Genomic DNA, 18,108 nt, shown 5'->3' with positions numbered 1-18,108 from the left:
ATGCCGTGACCCCGGTCACAGTACCTGACGACTTCTTTGCCATTCCAGTCTGTTTGTCTTTTTATTCCCATCTCATCGACCATCAGGCTGACGAAAAGAGGTCCCTTCTGGGCTTCCTGTGCAACTTTGTCAAACGACTGCTGGGTGAATCCTGGTCGTGCATCAACCACCGCTGCCCATTTCCGCAGAGTGCTTGGCGTCCTTTCGCAGAAAGCACGCCAAGCACTCTGCGCATAGCTTGACGTGCTTTCGCAGAAAGCTGTATGCCTTTGCCGAGTAAAAATGGAGCGTGAGGGCAAACTTGCGCACATCCTCTCTACATGCGTTTTCGTTGTGCCTGACTCTTTTTAAGACGAGGTTGCGCATTGTGTTGGTGAATGCATTGCCAAGTATGTCAACTGCTGGCTTAGGAAGTCGTGTCCTCAGTTCACGGAGCAGCGTGTTCAGCTTCCTAATCCTGGCCGTCTTCCGATTGATCTTCTTTGCCTGTTTCAACAGTTTCCTCGCCTTCTGCAGCTTGTGCCTACTCGTGGCCAGGACCCTGTGCACTCGTGGTGACACAGCTGCGTACGAGTGGTCACCGAAGGAAGTGTTGCGTCGCATGAACACGGCTTCAGGGGGAGTCTCTGACGTCATAGCCTGAGAAGGGGAAGTAACCAGCTCTACACTGCTTCCAGAACCAGCAGCAGCTTGGGCCTCTCCTGGGGTTGGCTGATCAGTCGTCAATCCAGGCTGCCTCTCTGGAGGGTGAGACCTGTCAGCAGAACAACGAGCGGTGACATTCAAGACTGCCTGTATTCCCCAAGACTGTGCCAGGGCATGCATTCTTGGCAGGTTATACTGTGCAGTGTGATATGTGACCACACCTTTTATGCGTTGGCCAGAACTGGCAGTGATCCACAAAAAGGGGGTGCTGGGAGTTCTGGCTTATGAATAGGGTTCCATGTTTTGGGTGTTTTTAATTTGTGAGTATTACCTGGCTCAGTGAGCAAAAAAAGAGCCGTGATCAAGGGGTGCAGCCAAAAGCCGTAACCAAATGTTGTGTCCAAATGCCGTGACCAATGCGACGCAATCCAAGGGAAAAGAAAATACAAGAAAAACAAACATCTGTGCTCACGTCATCATTTTCGTCACGTGACTTAATTATTAATCACGTGATCGAACAAAAATAAACCTAGAAATAAATTATCTCTTGCCCGGTTTCGAACCTAGGATCTCATGATCGCAAAACTAGTGTGCTATTCGCTGCGTCAACCTTGCTGATTGACGTCAATATAACTCGGCCAAAAGTAATGCTCACGCATTCTCACATCATGAAAGAAAGCTGAGGTGCTCTCGTAGTTTTATTTTTTTTTAAAAACGGGGGTGATTTTTTGGTGCTTATTTGTTCTCTCGAATTTAGAGTTTTTTGGTGTCTATTTTTGATATCGACCAAAACTCGGAGTTTAACGGTACTTATGTGGTAAAAGCAAATGCATATCTGTGGCGTTTCTAGGAGACGCAACATGATATGCACTATTCATTGCTAAATGGAGCACATAAAAACAATTTCCAAAGAAAAAGAGCAGCCTCGCAGACAGTTCAGTGCGGTCGATGTTGTGGTTAAACAGAAGTACAGACGTTTATAAAGGTTCCCTGCCGTGGAAAGTGCAATTTCTCTTCAAAACAAGCTCAATTCGGGTTCTTTCGGTTTTTGCAGATTTCAAGAAAAATCGTTTGGAGATCATTATTTTATGTATATCAGTGTATACTGAAAACACGGAACAAACTTATGATTGAATGATTGTAAAAAGCATGCAGCATGCCATGGAATTATTATAATGGTGGTGACTGAAAGTGTTGCAAAGAACCTGAATGTTTTACTCAAACCTATCAACTTGATCCCAAAGATGACACTTTTCTAGTGACTCGTTGACCACCACTTTCAGATACAAGAGACACACCTTTGCAAATTTTGCAACTTGTCGCCCGAAGTACCTGAAGACTGGAGCCTGCATCATGTGTAATTTTACCTTGTCATTGTTGTGCTGACATTTTCTATATGTTCAGTGTTGTCAAGTGCAAACAGTGAGCATGCTAGTTTATTAGAGCTCCATGGAACCTATCCCCCTCATGTAATGCATCTGCAACAATGATTTTGAGGCAAATAACAATATTGTGATCTGCTGCAATGAAACTTGCTCTATTCGTACCTATGCCTGTGCTTCGGTCGCTGGCACAGAAGGAAGGCCTCATCAGACCGCGATCTTGATCGCTTCCGAGGTGACCGTTTTGTCTTGCTTGATGGAGAGCTGAACACCGTTGGCGCACTTCCTTGCCTGAGGTACGTCTTATTGTTCAGTTGGTAGAAACAGTTCTCCGCAAAGTGCAGTGAGCACAACTTGGACCATCTACTGAGCTTCCAGTCTCGGCAGGGCAGCTTCTCCATCCATGCCTTTAGGAATTCCGGATCATTCAGTGGGAACCTGTGATGGTATAATGAAGCAATTGTGAAACCTCTTTTTTTGCATGCAAAGAGAAATGTACCAAGCCATCTGGTGAAAGACTGTTTTAGGCACATTCCAAGTGCATAAGTGAACAAGAATCTGGTATCTTGCAGAGTGACCACCTCTTTGAGTCACTCTGAGGAACAGTAGGTTAAGGTATGTGCTTATTCATTCAAATCGCCCTGCTCTCGGAAACTAGCAATAAGAATGCCATACTTTTGTAGGGAATCGCATTTCCTCCTGCGGAAGACATGAATCTAAGTGAAGTTTTGGCAGAGGGATCAGCTTACAAACTGCTTTCCTTGTTGAGTACTATATATGTGCACGGGAAGGCGAGCCACGGATCTTTTAGCGCGCGAGGGGACGGAAGAGAACAGCACGCCACGTCAAACAGTCTCAACATGTTTGCATAACCAGCAAAACGAACGGTGTGACCAGGTTGACTTCAAGAACTAAGAAACTTACCTACGATACGAGATCCCCAAGTCCTGGCTGCCCCTGTTGGCACAACCAATATCGGCGCAGGTACTCGGCATTGTCTTGTTTTTAGGGTCGTTTGATTATTTTTCTCGGTTAGAAAAGCGGCGAAGCAAGACGAGCCGTCGAAATCTGAACCGAAAAGACGCGCGCCAAAAGTCGTCTGCTATGTTTACGGACCGTAAATACAACGGTGATCAAATGATTTGAACAGTTCAGATTATTTGTAAAAATCCATTTTTACCGCAGAAAGCACACAATTCAAGGGTATTGCGGATTGTAAACGAAATTCAGAGGGCACAAAAGGGACGGAGGAAGAGCAGACGATTTTTATGCGCGCTCAAATTTTTTGTAGCGCTGAAGCACGCTCAACGAGGACGCTGAACGACGTCGCTTCCGCGCCTTCTGAAGGGACGCAAAGCTGCTAGCTTTGCGTCCCTTCAGTGTGCTGCTGGACGACCGACGGGAGCCGCCTCTTGTATGTACCGAGCGACGCCGGGGCTACAGCGGCTCGGCAACTCGCTGGACCTGCGGGAGTTACGTGAGCAAAGGCGACACGACCTGCAAATGGGTGCACAAGAGCATCCCGAAGCTTGCTTCCGGAGAGCGCGCGACGCCGTCTTCAAGGAAGTGACTAGCTGGGGAACTACCTGCGCAACAAGGATGGAATTCTGCTTTCTGGCACTCCTCGACGGCCCCCAAGGACCAACAAGACTGCCAGTGCGACCACATCTCTGGGAATCGGGGTGCGACACCGGTCTCATTGGAGTGCACGTGTGCGTCAGAAGAGCTTGGAGCTCTGCTCAGCCTCGTCTTGCGTGCACCAAGGAGGCTGCTAGCTTTGCGTCCCTTCAGTGTGCTGCTGGACGACCGATGTAAGCCGCCTCTTGTATGTACCGAGCGACGCCGGGGCTACAGTGGCTCGGCAACTCGCTGGACCTGCGGGAGTTACGTGAGCAAAGGCGACACGACCTGCAAATGGGTGCACAAGAGCATCCCGAAGCTTGCTTCCAGAGAGAGTGCGACGCCGCCTTCAAGGAAGTGACTAGCTGGGGAACTACCTGCGCAACAAGGATGGAATTCTGCTTTCTGGCACTCCTCGACGGCCCCCAAGGACCAACAAGACTGACAGTGCGACCACATCTCTAGGAATCGGGGTGCGACACCGGTTTCATTGGAGTGCACGTGTGCGTCAGAAGAGCTTGGAGCTCTGCTCAGCCTCGTCTTGCGTGCAACAAGGATGCTGCTAGCTTTGCGTCCCTTCAGTGTGCTGCTGGACGACCGACGTAAGCCGCCTCTTGTATGTACCGAGCGACGCCGGGGCTACAGCAGCTCGGCAACTCGCTGGACCTGCGGGAGTTACGTGAGCAAAGGCGACACGACCTGCAAATGGGTGCACAAGAGCATCCCGAAGCTTGCTTCCGGAAAGCGCGCGACGCCGTCTTCAAGGAAGTGACTAGCTGGGGAACTACCTGCGCGACAAGGATGAAATTCTGCTTTCTGGCACTCCTCGACGGCCCCCAAGGACCAACAAGACTGCCAGTGCGACCACATCTCTAGGAATCGGGGTGCGACACCGGTCTCATTGGAGTGCACGTGTGCGTCAGAAGAGCTTGGAGCTCTGCTCAGCCTCGTCTTGCGTGCACCAAGGAGGCTGCTAGCTTTGCGTCCCTTCAGTGTGCTGCTGGACGACCGACGTGAGCCGCCTCTTGTATGTACCGAGCGGCGCCGGGGCAGCAGTGGCTCGGCAACTCGCTGAACCTGCGGGAGTTACGTGAGGAAAGGCGACACGACCTGCGAATGGGTGCACAAGGGCGGAGGGGTCCCGCAAAGCTTGCTTTATGAAAGAGTGAAACATAGTCTTCAAGTGCATACCTAGCTGGGGATCTGCCTGCGCGACGGGAATGGAATTCTGCTCTCCGAGCGTAATAAAGTGACTTGCGCACTGAACGTGACCCTATTCACTACTATTATCAGGCGCTGTGTCTAAAGATAGGTCTGACGTGCCTATGATGCAAAATCTAAAGATACGTCAGACGTACCCAGGACGCGGAGTCTGTGTCGGGTGTTCTAGCGTGGGTAGTCGGACTGCGGCCGGACGCTCCCGCTGGTGTATTTACAGCAGTCCGAAAGCGTTCCACGCTTGCGTCTTATCGGCCTTGCATAAGTGGCTGGCAGCCGCTTGGCCTGGCCGCCGTGTGATACACGGGCGTGTGCCTGTCGTGTGCAAAAACGCGTGGAGTGCCAAGAAAATCAAACATTGTGTCTAACAAACTACTAATTTCAAATTCCCCGACTTTTCCAAGTTTTTCCCTGACTGTTTTGATCAAATTCCTTGAGTTTTTGAGTCGAAGGATGAAATTTCGGCAATGTCATTCAGCATGGCCGTGCCGACGAGCAACCGCCATGCCGCTTTCACTAGTCGTCTTCCCTTATTTAGCCCACTTTTTGAATAATTCCCTGACTTTCCCAGATGATCCGATATTCCCTGGGAGTTCAAGGCTTTCCAGGTTGGCAGACACCTTTTGAAAGTTCGGCACGCGTTTGCGGGGTTTAGTGATCGGGAAGCTGCTCGAAAACAACATAACTATAAGAGAAGCTGGTACAGTACTGCTTACACGACTGTCGCCCCTTCACAGAGGGCACACGGCAGGCGGCCGGGAGCCGCCGTCCGCCCGGAGTGACCGCCGTCGGTCTTTTTCACGTCACTACGGATCACATAGTGACGTGGTCCGTAGTTAGCTCAGCACCGAGCAGTTCGGAGATTTCAAGACTTCTCTCGCTGCTTCAAATGCGAATCTTGACCGTCGAGCTAAGAAAATTGCCCGGGAACGTCCGCCGTACCGTTAGAACTCCGCGTTCTGGTTACGTCCTACATACCTTTAGACTCCGCGTTCCGGATGGGTTCGACGTATCCTTCGACACAGCGATTATCGAGGAGCTCCCGTGGTTAACGATTGCGGATATTTTAATTAAACTCGAACGACCGAGAGATGTCCGATGTAGTGATCCGAGCCCGTACGAGAAGCACGGGACCGAATCTGGCTTACTCTGAATTAAATAAAAAAGAAAAGCCTCATTCCCTCGTACTTCACGTTATTCCTACGTGGGAGAGCACACAAAACCCTGAAAAACCGAATTCCGCATCCCAAATCCACACACTCCGATCAACGCCCACAACACCTCCGACACGCACTGGGCGCTGCCATCTTATCGTTGACGCCAGAGATTTGGTCTGGTTACGTCATAGATTTGGCGTGGTCACGTGTCTAGTGGTCAAAATTGTACAACATGGCTGCGGCCAATTGGGGGTCACTTTCAGCAGCCAGTTTATCACACTAAGGCAGTCTTGGGTAAGTTACTTTTAAAAAGTAATTCGTTACAGTTAGAGTTACTTTCAGAAAAAAGTAGCGAAGTTACCGTTACAGTTACCGCAAAAAAAGAGCAACTCGTTACAGTTACAGTTACTTTTAAAAAGTAACGACGTTACTTTTCAGTTACTTTTCTATAACACAAAAAATAGAAAAAACTAGAAAACGCCCTTCACCAAGTTTTATTGCATAACATTAAAAAGTACGCGTTTTACTTCATATTGCAACTTAGCAGAAGTTGCTTCTCGAAATTAGTGTTTGAAAATTTCCACGCCAGAGTAGTGGCGCAAATCAAAATACGAAACATGCGCAGTGCCCTTCGCGTGCATTGTTGTTTCACGGTAGATTCATCCGATTAAAAAGCGCTTTCACAGAAAAAAGAAAAACCACAACATAGATAGTGCTTCAAGACACTAAAGGCTGGTTCACACAGACCCGTTTTCTTACGTTACGTTATGTTGCGTTACGAAAAGTCACCGGGAAATCTGTGATTCGTATTAAGCGTGGCTACCGATTCAAGGAGATAGACTGGCACGCAACATTCGAGACACGGATGTTTCGGTGACGACGAGCTAAAACGGTGAGTTGCCGTGGCAACCAAGGACACAAGGCTCCTCGTAACGTAACGTAAGGAGTTGAGCTAGGTTCAAATTTTCACACATCATCATTTTCTTACATTACGTCTAAGTCACCGACACATTCGTGTCTCGAATGTCGCGTGCCGGGCTATCTTCTTGAATAGACCGATGTCACCAAGCGAACTGCGCAGGCGCGCGCATTCCGGAAGTGGTGCCGCCGCCATGCTACTTGTAGTCATCACTTTTCGGCTTCCCAGCTGCATAGGGCTGCGCATACATCGTAGATAACCGTTTGGAACGCCCCGGTATCAGCTTGGAATTTCCTGCATGTCTGTACTTCATAAGATCATGTTGTTTGTGATTCCATAGTTTGCCAGCAAGCGCAGAAAAGCAGTTCCAGTCGTCTTACCGTTTTAGAATCGCTTTGTCGTCTGCTTCAACGTCGTCTGCTTCTTTGTGAACGCGTGAGCATACTGCCGTTCACGCAGTGGTCTCACTGTAGCCGCAGGAGAAAAACAACGACGCCACTACTGGAGCTTTCCGGCTGCTCGGGCGTCTCAATTAGCTTAGAAACTAAACATCTAGTTAAATGGCAAAGAACAAAGAAAATTCGAGGGACCATCGGCTTTGTGTAGCACCGCAGAACAGCATCAAATGTGTTGGTGAAAGACTAAGCTTGGTATTGCTCAGTCTTGTGCATAACGTTTAATTAATAGTGACATAAGAGGAGGTAAATAAACTTTCTCGTTGAGCGATAGTTTTCTAAACGTTGTTTCACTCTGGTTGACAGCCTGTGCAACAGGGTACAGATGAACTGCGGGGAGGAGCCTCAACACAGAGAAGAAATGATCCTCAGAAAGGCTATGCCTGGCGCGCCGTAACAATTGTCATCTGTCAAAAAGAAGCAACCATATGCAAGATAGCTGAAAACTTGGGGTGGAGAGGATCTTACGCGTACAGTTTCTATTCAGTTTTATTTCGTCTGCGCAAGCTCCGAACGCTGAGTCGCCCGACGGTGGAAGTTTACTTCTGCGGTCTCGATTGGTGCTACTGCAGAATGGATCAGTAACGCCAGCCTAAGAGACTGCAACAAAATAGGTGAGGTTCTTTTGTTACATTTTTGGCGGTAAGTGTTTACTTCTAAATTGCATTTTGTGGTGTTTTCACGTTTTGTATGAAAAAAAAAATGAAGACTGCTTCCGAAAAAAGTTGTTTTATTTCAAGTGATGCGAATCGCTGATATTTTTTTTGTGATTGTCCTGATCGTTTGAAGCACAGTTGTGCTTGCAACATGTCGTCGCATTAACAGTTATAACCATCAAAATATATCGAGCGAAAAGTGTATTAAAAACGGCCTCAGCAGAACAGTGGAAATGGACCAACGGATAGACCGCTGCGAAGGGAATGCTCAGAGAGATTCCAGCGTACGAAACATTTCGTCATGCTCTGTGCCCCGTGCCCTGTAATCTTACACGTTTTAGCTGACGTGGAATAGGTGGATATAACTTACAAAGCAAATCGCGAAACAAATCGAAAAACTCTATTTTTCCCGCCGCTCTGTCCGGCTCTGTTCACCTTTCTTTGCCATGCTGCTTTCTTTCGGGAAGACATAATATCCGAAGCCGTTTTGCCTGGAGCTGTTATTGTAGCACCGTGGCATACAACAGGTGAAGCCACCCATTGAAAATCATTAGTAAACACCCGGGTATAAGTCTTGTGCTAACCCGAACATTTCCAAACGCCGGGCGGCGTACAATGTGCATTGACGCGGCCGGAAAACTGGGGTGAGCCGTGGGGAGAACTACAGGTACCAGAATGCACCACGGCAGCGGTGGCGTCGCGCAACTCCTGGTGAGATCGGTCTATTGGTAGCCACGCTTAATACGAAGCACACATTTCCGGGTGAATTTTCGTAACGTAACGTACACACTTAACTTTTTTACACCCTTTAAGGGTGCTACAGCACCCTTTAGGGGTGCTGCAGGGGGTTTGCACCCTTCACTTAGCCGTCTAGCACCCTATTTCTTGCAAGGTTAGCACCCCTCACGACGAGCGCGAGGGTGCTTTTGCGCGAGCACCCTTCCGATTCATTGTGAGGGGTGCTGAGAGCTGGAAGGGTGTTGGAACGGTGCTCAGTTATTGGGTCAAGGGTGTTCTTTATTTTTAACAGCATAATTTAGAAAAAAAAGGAAGCGATAGATATCTGTATGTCGTCTTCAGTTTATATAACTAGGCTCAGCGTACATTAAATGAATTGATGAACCACAGTATATTTTTTTATTCATTTTATTTTTATTTATGGCTAATCAACCAAAATCTGTATACTCCGAAAATCCGATCGGCATCTATTTCAAATTACGACCAGCAAAAATAAAGCTCAATCAATCAATCAATCAACTAGTATTTACTGCAGAGTTAAGGAAGAATCACTGGATTTCACGCTGGCATAGTTCAATAATAACAATAAAAATAAAATCATTTATTGTTTTTTGCAGTGCCCAGGGACATTCAATAGACCGATCCCACAGCTAGTTTGAGTACGCCACCGCTGCCGACATGCATCGTGGGAGCTGTAGTCTTTCTGCACACGCGACAACCCTGCTAGAGGTCTGCGCGAGCAGAGCACGAGGCGGCATGAGCTATCTCGTGAATTGGCGTCTGCCTCCTACAAACTACAGCTATGGCGGCGTCACGCATGCGTGGAACGCTTGGTGAGATCGGTCTATTGGCCTTCTTGCTAGCGTAGTTCAATAGAATGCATAAACAGATATGCTTGCGCGCGCGCACACACACATACACGCGCGCACGCGCGTACGCAAGCATGTACACGCGCAAACGCACGCAAACGCAGACGCACGCACAAACAACCACGCGGACGTATCCACACGCGCACACGAGCACGGGAGCATGCACGCACACACGCACGCACGCACGGAAATGAATACGACGAACGAAACGTGCTTGATCTATAGTTTCGGTTTCGTGTTTAAAAAGAAAACCTAAAACTTAGATAAAACCTAAGATAGGCTAAATTTTTGTTAAATTTCTACAACATTATAGTGACACTATTAATAGTAATATAATACTTATTTGCTTAGTTTGGTTTTCAAAAAAAAAAAAAAAAGAGCCTTTTGAAGACTGCGCAAGGCCCATCGCTATTGCACTCAGCTACCGTTGGCAGCCGTCGGAAGTTAGGCAGGCTTCGAGGATCGCTTCCTTTTTACGTTTTAGCCGATATTTTAGATATCTTCCTTACGAATAACGTGTTCAAGCGTAGCAAGGGATGACTGAGAGCTGGGAGACGCTGCGTCTTACCAACGCAAGTTGCGGACAGTCCATCAACACTGCTGCAAACGCCGGTGAGCACTTCTGTTTTTGCGAACTGCCTCGCTGTTGTGAAACTTTGTCGTGTACCATGTGCTTGCTAAGCTATGCTTGATTCTAACGATGCTTCTGGCCGGTGTTATTTCGTTAATTAAAAAGAGCGTACGTTGTTCAAAACCTATGGCTTGCTCCGCAGGGTGAGAAAGATTCGTGTGCGGCGGAGCCGAGAGGCTGTTCTGGGCGCCGTTCTGCGACGTTCGTCCGATGACGCATTTTGCGGAGCGTTCAAGTGCAGTCTGACGGCAGTTCAAGCAATCACAGGTCATGCTAGTTCTGCCGTGTGGTCTCAACAGCCGCTCGCCACCGATTCGTTTCGTAAAGCGGGAGCGAGAAAAAACGTTACAAGAGCGAGCAGCATGATTTCTTGCCTATGCCTGTGCCGCAGAGACGCGCTGTCTCTTCGCGTATGCCGAAGCGGCACGCTTTCGAAGTTTACGATTGTGCGATGTAAATAAAGTGAGTTTGGACATCGCGTTTTTACGGGGCAGCGAAAGCCGCTACAAAAAGCAAAAGTATGAAAAAATGCGAAAAGGTCCTGAATATTCGATGGTGTTGAAAGACTACCAACGTACGACTCACCCAGTTATTCTTTCTGTAAAAAAATGATAGCCAATAGTAATAAATGAAATAAATACCAACTTCTAGTTGGTTATAAATCATGTGTAATTCATGCAGTACAGTCTTCCCTGCTCTGTTGCTTTCATGATATCAGGTAATGTGTAAATGTATAGGATAGTTCACAGGAACAATTTATGTCCGACCCATTATATTGTATGTTTTCTCTAAATGCTTGAAGTTATATAAAAAATGCTCATCGTAAATTAAGCCGCACCACTGAATGTACAATAGCTTGTGACTTTTATGTATGTTCCGAGCGAAAGAAAAAGATGCATTCAAAAATGGCTAATTATTTTGTTTCCTCTCTATTAAAGCTTTTTTTCAGGTACGCTCAAAACGTGGGTGTCTACGTCTAAAAGAGTGGAATTGACATTTCCCGCAGGCCTGACTCAGTTTGGCTGGCAGCTTGCAACCTATGGGAACCTGGAGAACTGCACCACAAGGGTGAGAATGACGCCCACCCTGCACTTCCTCTACGATGGCACCATAAAGAAGAGGGAGCTGCCCCCAAAGTGAATGCAATGGCAGGTGGGTCGTTACAGTGAACCCCCATACAGATGATACCAAACAGAAAATCATTAAAAATGAATTATTATTAGAAACAAAGAATGGGAGTCGCACAGACAAGGAGGAGGAGATGAACACAGTGCTGTGCCATGTCCGTATGCTCTGTTCCCATATTCTTCACAATTTATTTTTAATAATTGTCTACCAACTGGTCCAATCATCAGCACTAGCCAACAAGAGTATGCTGCTATTTTTTACTCTGCATTAACACTGTGCTTACAGTTAAATCCTACAGTAATGAACAAACAAAAAAATGGGAGCAAGCCAGGCACGTAACCAAAATCTTGATTCGGCGGCACCCATGACAAAATGCTGTATGAGGGGGATGGGGGAGAAGAGGCCCCAGCAAAATTAAAGACTTTGGGGAGGGGGGGGGGGAAGCGGAGAGGGGATGGGCTTTCGTTATCTTTTGAGTAGGACAGGCGCTGGCAATGCCTCTGTGCCACTGGGAAAGCTGGAGTTCATATCCTTCAAATTAATTGGATCCAAAAAGCTATAATATGTGTTAGTGGCCGAGAAATTGCCCTGGAGGAATGCAGGCAGAGGATAACAAAATTGAATGCACACACGACAGAACAATAATACAGAAAAACAAGACGGAAAGAATAATCCACTACCGATGGAGTTGCCATGCAGTTGCTTTCATTTTGTGCGTTGTGACGTCGTTGGGCTCCCTGAAGCAATTAGCTAGACATGTCAGTTTGTACTGGGCAAAAGACGATGAAGGAGCATTTTTTTTGTCGCTATTTATGACCTTCCATTTCAGCTTCTTCAGATAAAAAGAATCCTTAGAATCCCTGTATTGGTGGTTTGGGCAACCTAGGCAATAAGGAGAGAATTATGTTACTAGTGCATTATGTTTTAATTGAACAAGGCAGAACCAGCTTGTGCTGCAGTGGCGTCACATAATGCCGAATGCACGTGACTTGCGACGCATTGGCGATGCCTCATGAAGCAACTACGATGGGTCAGACCCGCTATGTCTTTTTTAAAGCAAAATGAATATTATAATCAGGGAGCTGCTCCAGTTATTTATTAAGGTACTTTTTATTTAATATTGCAGATAAACAAGGAACATCTGAAAGCAACGAAAACATCAAATCATCAACACACCCGCCATGAAGCGGTGGAACAGGGGGTGCACCACAGTAGCTCTCAGCAGTAAAGGCGCACTTGAGCAGTTGTCACAGCTGTGCAGTGGCTGCGATTACACCTGTGTGATCGCAGGAAACTTTGCTTAGAACCAAGCTCCTTAATTTTGTGCAACAGGTGGTTATGGGACTAATGCAACAAATGCTCGCCAATCTGTGCCTTCGACTCGCCGGGCGCTGTAAGTAGGCATGCTCAGAACATTAGCATGGTCTTGGTCGTCTTCTGCTGCCCCTGATATCGGCTAGAGCCAAGAGTCTTCGCTAGTGCGCTTTAGACGCTTACAAGAAGTATGTTTGTACAGCACTGCATCCAGCTCCACACTCCTTTTAGTGCCCGAAGCTCCAACTTCGATGGACCTTGCAAATCATGTAGGCAAGCGCCGTGGAAGGCGAGCCCTCCACGCCGCCAAGGGCATAAAAACTGTAGAGAATTTCTACTAACCTTATACTGGAACGGTGCTACTATTTTTCAGACATCTTGGCAGTAGCGGCTACGATGATCGTGGTTTACAATGTCAAGGAAACCATGGCACTGTCACATCTGTTTGTTGGAGAGGAGGTAAGCTCTCAACTATCCTTTCTAGCATAGGTTGCAAAATGTAACCTAACGCTTTTATGAACTCTCTTGCGCACAATCTTTCTAAGCAAATGTTTAGGCAACATTGGGGCACATATGGGTGATTCCACGTCAGTTCATGCAATGATGGTCCGGGTCATAATTTTGATATTTTTGTTAAAAATATATATGAAAGCCATGTTCTTGGGAGGAACATTAAGCTATATATGAATGCCGTAACAAATTTTTTCGCTGAGATATAAAATAGAGAAGCTCGTGGCGTGGAAATCGAGAAGATTTCACTATGCTACTTTGCGCAGTCGTCATTTTCTCATCAAAGCTTTCACGTCACCATAACTTTTGTAATGCATTTTACAAAAGATATACAACACATACACAAAAAAGTAAAAATATCAATAAATTATTTCTATGCAAACAAAACTATCAAACATGGCATAAAAACGCGTTTCAGAGACATATTCACAATTTTCTTTGCAAATAAACCATTTGTCATAATACTTCACAAAACATATCAAAATGCGCGCCTATAAATAGTCTTTACGAATGTATAGAGATAATATGTCTACCCTTAATTGTCTTCTTGTTATTAATGCGGAAATGCAGCTGATTTCTCGAAATGTGGCAAGATTGGGCGTCAATATTTCAAAAACTCCATCTTTTATTTTTTTTAAACTTTCCTTGGCACTTTGCAGTGACTTGAACTAACTTGTGATGGCAAAACATTGAGTAACATATGACCTCCAAACGGGAAAAAGCTACGACACAGCTTCACTCGGAGCGAGCCGACGTCTTCGTCATAGCGGCTTTGCCGCACAGCGCCAAATATTTTGAGCGTTAGTTATGGCATGCATTTTATATTTTTCAAATTCTTTTTTTTCAGAAGGGGTTAGTATAACTGACACGAAAATGTACTTTAGGCTGGAATACCATTACTTAGTTTACAATTCACAAAAACAAAATGGCCCCACTCTGCAAATTCGCTAACTATGCATACCTAAGCTTAAAACTCTCAGTTGCGCAAGTGGCCATGTATACATCCGGCCTCTCGGCATATGATGACTTCCACAGATGAGATGCCTGGATTCCTCTCACAGGTTTTACGGTGGCCCACTCTACTTGCTTCACCACACGAAACTCTCGAACCCGTTCCGCAGACAGGTGGAACATTCAGACATTTGTTACTTTTTCACGCAGCACTTCCACAAAGTCTTTAGCGGTGACAATCGTTGAGTTGAGCGAAGATCTCAAGTTGGTGAGCGTTGCGTGGTGTTTAAGAACACCACCTACTCCATCACAAGCGCTTTTTCCATGTCCAGTGGCTGAAAGGATCCATCTTGCCAAAGAGTACGGCTTCCGAGATAATTCGTGCAATTGGAAGCGATTCTTGAAATGCGCCGCCGCTCCGTCTGATACAAAAATTATTTCAGAAAAGAGCGGGTAATGTTCATCAACATACTCTTCTATGGCTTTTGTGGCTAGAAGAGCGTGAGCTGTGTCATGTATCGTGTCATCGCTGACAACGGCAAAGCTTTCCGTGCCTTGCGTGGACGTAACCACACATGTGAGGAGAGACACTTGAGTTTTTTTTCAATGAAAACTCTGCACTTCGGTTGGGAAGATGACTGTCCAATTTTCCGCAAAATCGAAGTGGAACATCACTGCCTTGGGTGGTAAGGCGGTTCTTGTGTCACGTATCAGGCTTCGTTGAAGGTCACGGATGTAAGAATGCCTCATATACTTTTCGCTCCATGACTCCAGTTCCTTTAGGAAAGCGGAAGTGTCCATAACCTTTTTGACGAGTTCGCCGGCGTCCCATAACGCGTAACAGATCTCTTCGTCTTCGTCGAGATGGAGCGACTGCAGCGAGATGCTCTGCATTTTTGGGCACTTTTCGCAACGGTGCAGGAAGCAATCGTTTTGTGGAGGGCTGCAGAGGTAGATGCGCTTGAAGTCGTCTTCAGTAAATGTCTCCTGTGAGGCATTTGTTATTGCCGTTAAAAGCAAATGAAAATTAACGCAACATATGCAAGCGCACACCTCATGCTCGGGACTCTTTTTTACCCATTTTGGTCGTAGGGAATAGAACTTAGAGATGCCTAGTTCTCGATGGGGATGGTCCTTCCCAAACAGCTGGCAAGTTTCCTTAACAGAGCGGGTCATAAACCTTTTTACGACTTTGGTCTTGTTGTCGTTGATCATGGCTTTGACGACGTCCTTTTTGTTGGGGCTTTGAATAGAGCATGCAAGGTCGTCGCGTGTGTAGTACTCAAGTGCAACTCTCACGTCTTCGGCATTCGCCTTTTTCCCCATGTAGGGATCAGGCGTTGCCCATACACCACCTTTACGCTTCAGTTTTTACGTTTGATCAATCATGTAGGCAGTCGCTTCTGGCACCAGACGCAATATTTCTTTTTTCGAGATGCTTGGTGGCAGAAGCGTGTACAATAGCTTGCGTTCCTGGTGGGAACTGCAAGCCTTCAGCGCTTCGCGGAATGCGTCAAACCACTCCGCGCAGTGCTCACAACTGTCTTCGCCGGTTTTCATGCCATAAATGCCTGACAGCTTTCTTCTAATGGAAGAACTCACTTGAGCTTGTTTTTTCTTCAAATACGCTTCGCGCCTTTTTTTTTTAATGGTTTTACGTGGTTTCAATGGAGTTACCGACGGACTAGCAGCACACAATTCTTGACTCACTTCAGCCAGAACTTCATCAGAGTCCCGGAAAGAAGAGTCTGATGTACTCACGTTGTGAGGAGAAGCAATCTCATTCTGGAGGTATTTGTAGCAATGTTGGCATAAAAGGTCAGATTCGTTCACTGTCCGTGGAGCCAGTAGCTTTTCCAACCGCACTTTGTTGAATCTCCCTATTGATACGAGGTGCTTATCGCTATACACTTTCTTCTTGTGTCTCCGTAGATAGTCCACACAGAACAATCGCACGGTGCTGAATCGTTGGGCCATGGCTGTTCGATTTGACACTAGACTCTTACTCGCTTCGTAAATGACAGAACTTCAAACCTCCTCGCAAACGCCTATTTGAGGGGTTCTGAATTCCTCTCTCCCGGCTCCGAATATCCGGTCAGAGTTCGGAAAGAAAATGTCCTTGTGGTTATCAACTTCTGTCTTCCATTGTAGATATAATCGGTGCGTCGCGCATGGTTAAGCTGGTGTTGTTTGTTTGTAGTACCACTTATTGAGCACCAAAGACACCGAGTCTCCTGTAAGCATAGCGATAGTCAGCTGTCTTTTTTTCTTTTTTTTTCTTCTAAAAGTTTTTTATATTGTAATGTTTTTGGGGTTTTCGGTGTTGGAGTGTAGTTTGTTTGTTTGTGTGTGTGTGTGTGTGTGTGTGTGTTTGTTTGTGTGTGTGTGTGTGTGTGTGTGTGTGTGTGTGTGTGTGTGTGTGTGTGTGTGTGTGTGTGTGTGTGTGTGTGTGTCTGTGTGTTGGGGAAGGGGGTTACGGCAGCAAAATAGAAGAGAGGGTTAGGGGTTCGGTCTTGGTCGGTTCGCATAGCGTGGTGCAACCCATCTGTTCAGGTCCTTGGGAGAGGTGCCCGTTCCCGTTGCTGTCCTTAACCTTGGAGTGATTTAGTTTGTCTGGTTAGGTTCGGTCAAGTCTTTGCGGTCGCATGTCTTGATCTTCCCTATTTTATTTCTTTCCGCGTGGACATGCATTTATTGTCGTTCTTGTTGTGAATAAGTTCAGCTGCGTTTGAGAGTTCGTTTCGCACTGTCCGTTATTTTTGTTTTTCCTCGTCTCTGGGTTTAGATTGAAATGTTTCCTGACCAACTGACATGCATATTTTTCCTTACAACTACTCTCGCCTTATTTTGCCGTAACTGACTCTTCACAGCTTTGGGTTTCAAGGCAATGTGATGTGCTTACGATTACTAACTACCGCAAGCAGTGACGTTCGCAGGCGTTTCTTGCTCATGTTAAGGGGCGGGGGAAGGGGGGGGGGGGGGTATAGTCACACAACGATAAAGCAATGCTCGGAACAGCACGACTTTCCGCTCTCTACGACAGAGTCCCGCTTTCCAGCTTTTGACGCTTCCATCAAGGGGACGTTATGCGGCAAAGCCGCTATAACGTGTAGGAAATCGCGTACCGCCGCCGATTCGCCGTTTCCCACGTGGTCCGTCAACAACCCGAGTCCAGCCTGGTTCTTTCACGGGAGCGGGATTCCGCTCCCAGTTTATTGGTACAATAACACACAACGCTACAAAACACTCAATCTAAAATACAAATACAAGTTACATTATACAAATATTTACAACCGCACGTTAAGCCCAACGCTAAACACAAAGAAGGCCTTAGGCCTCGCGTCCCGCGATATCCTAGATCCGGTCGCCACCCACTTGCCTGCCTGCGTCTCGGTCGCGTCCGGAGTTCTTAGAGGCCTCTCGCCCCCTGCCCCACCGAGTATATATCTATCGATGGGCGAGGAGGTTTCTCCTCGCCTGCCACGGGGGCGCCTGCAGCGCCCTCCAGTGGCTAGGAGAGAAAGCGGCGCGTCGGGAGCCGAATTCGAGATCCCGATCGACCCCGCGGCAACACGACCATGTGATCGTGTCGCGGCCAAGATTGGCCGAATGGTTTGATGGGCGCCCTCGTGAATTCACGGTGCGCCATACTCCCCTCTCCTAAAAATCGAAGTACGCCGGAATTCAGACGTACGGCTAGGCTGCTGACAACACCGTCGCTTGGTTTGGCCTGGAGACCCCCCCACACGCACACACACGCCGCTGGTCCCATGGGTCGTCCTCACTGAGGTCCATCAGTTCGCCCGAGACCTGGGGTGCGCGGCCACCGCACACCTCACAGTAGACTTTGTCGACTTCGGCTTGGCGGCAACCTCCGGGGCAACGGGGTCCTTGAGCAGTGTGCCTGGCCACCAT

The sequence above is a fragment of the Ixodes scapularis genome, unplaced genomic scaffold, assembly GCF_016920785.2.
Source record: "Ixodes scapularis isolate PalLabHiFi unplaced genomic scaffold, ASM1692078v2 PGA_scaffold3__209_contigs__length_174095766, whole genome shotgun sequence".
NCBI classification, from domain to species: Eukaryota; Metazoa; Arthropoda; class Arachnida; order Ixodida; family Ixodidae; genus Ixodes; species Ixodes scapularis.
This window is presented reverse-complemented; position numbering follows the sequence as displayed.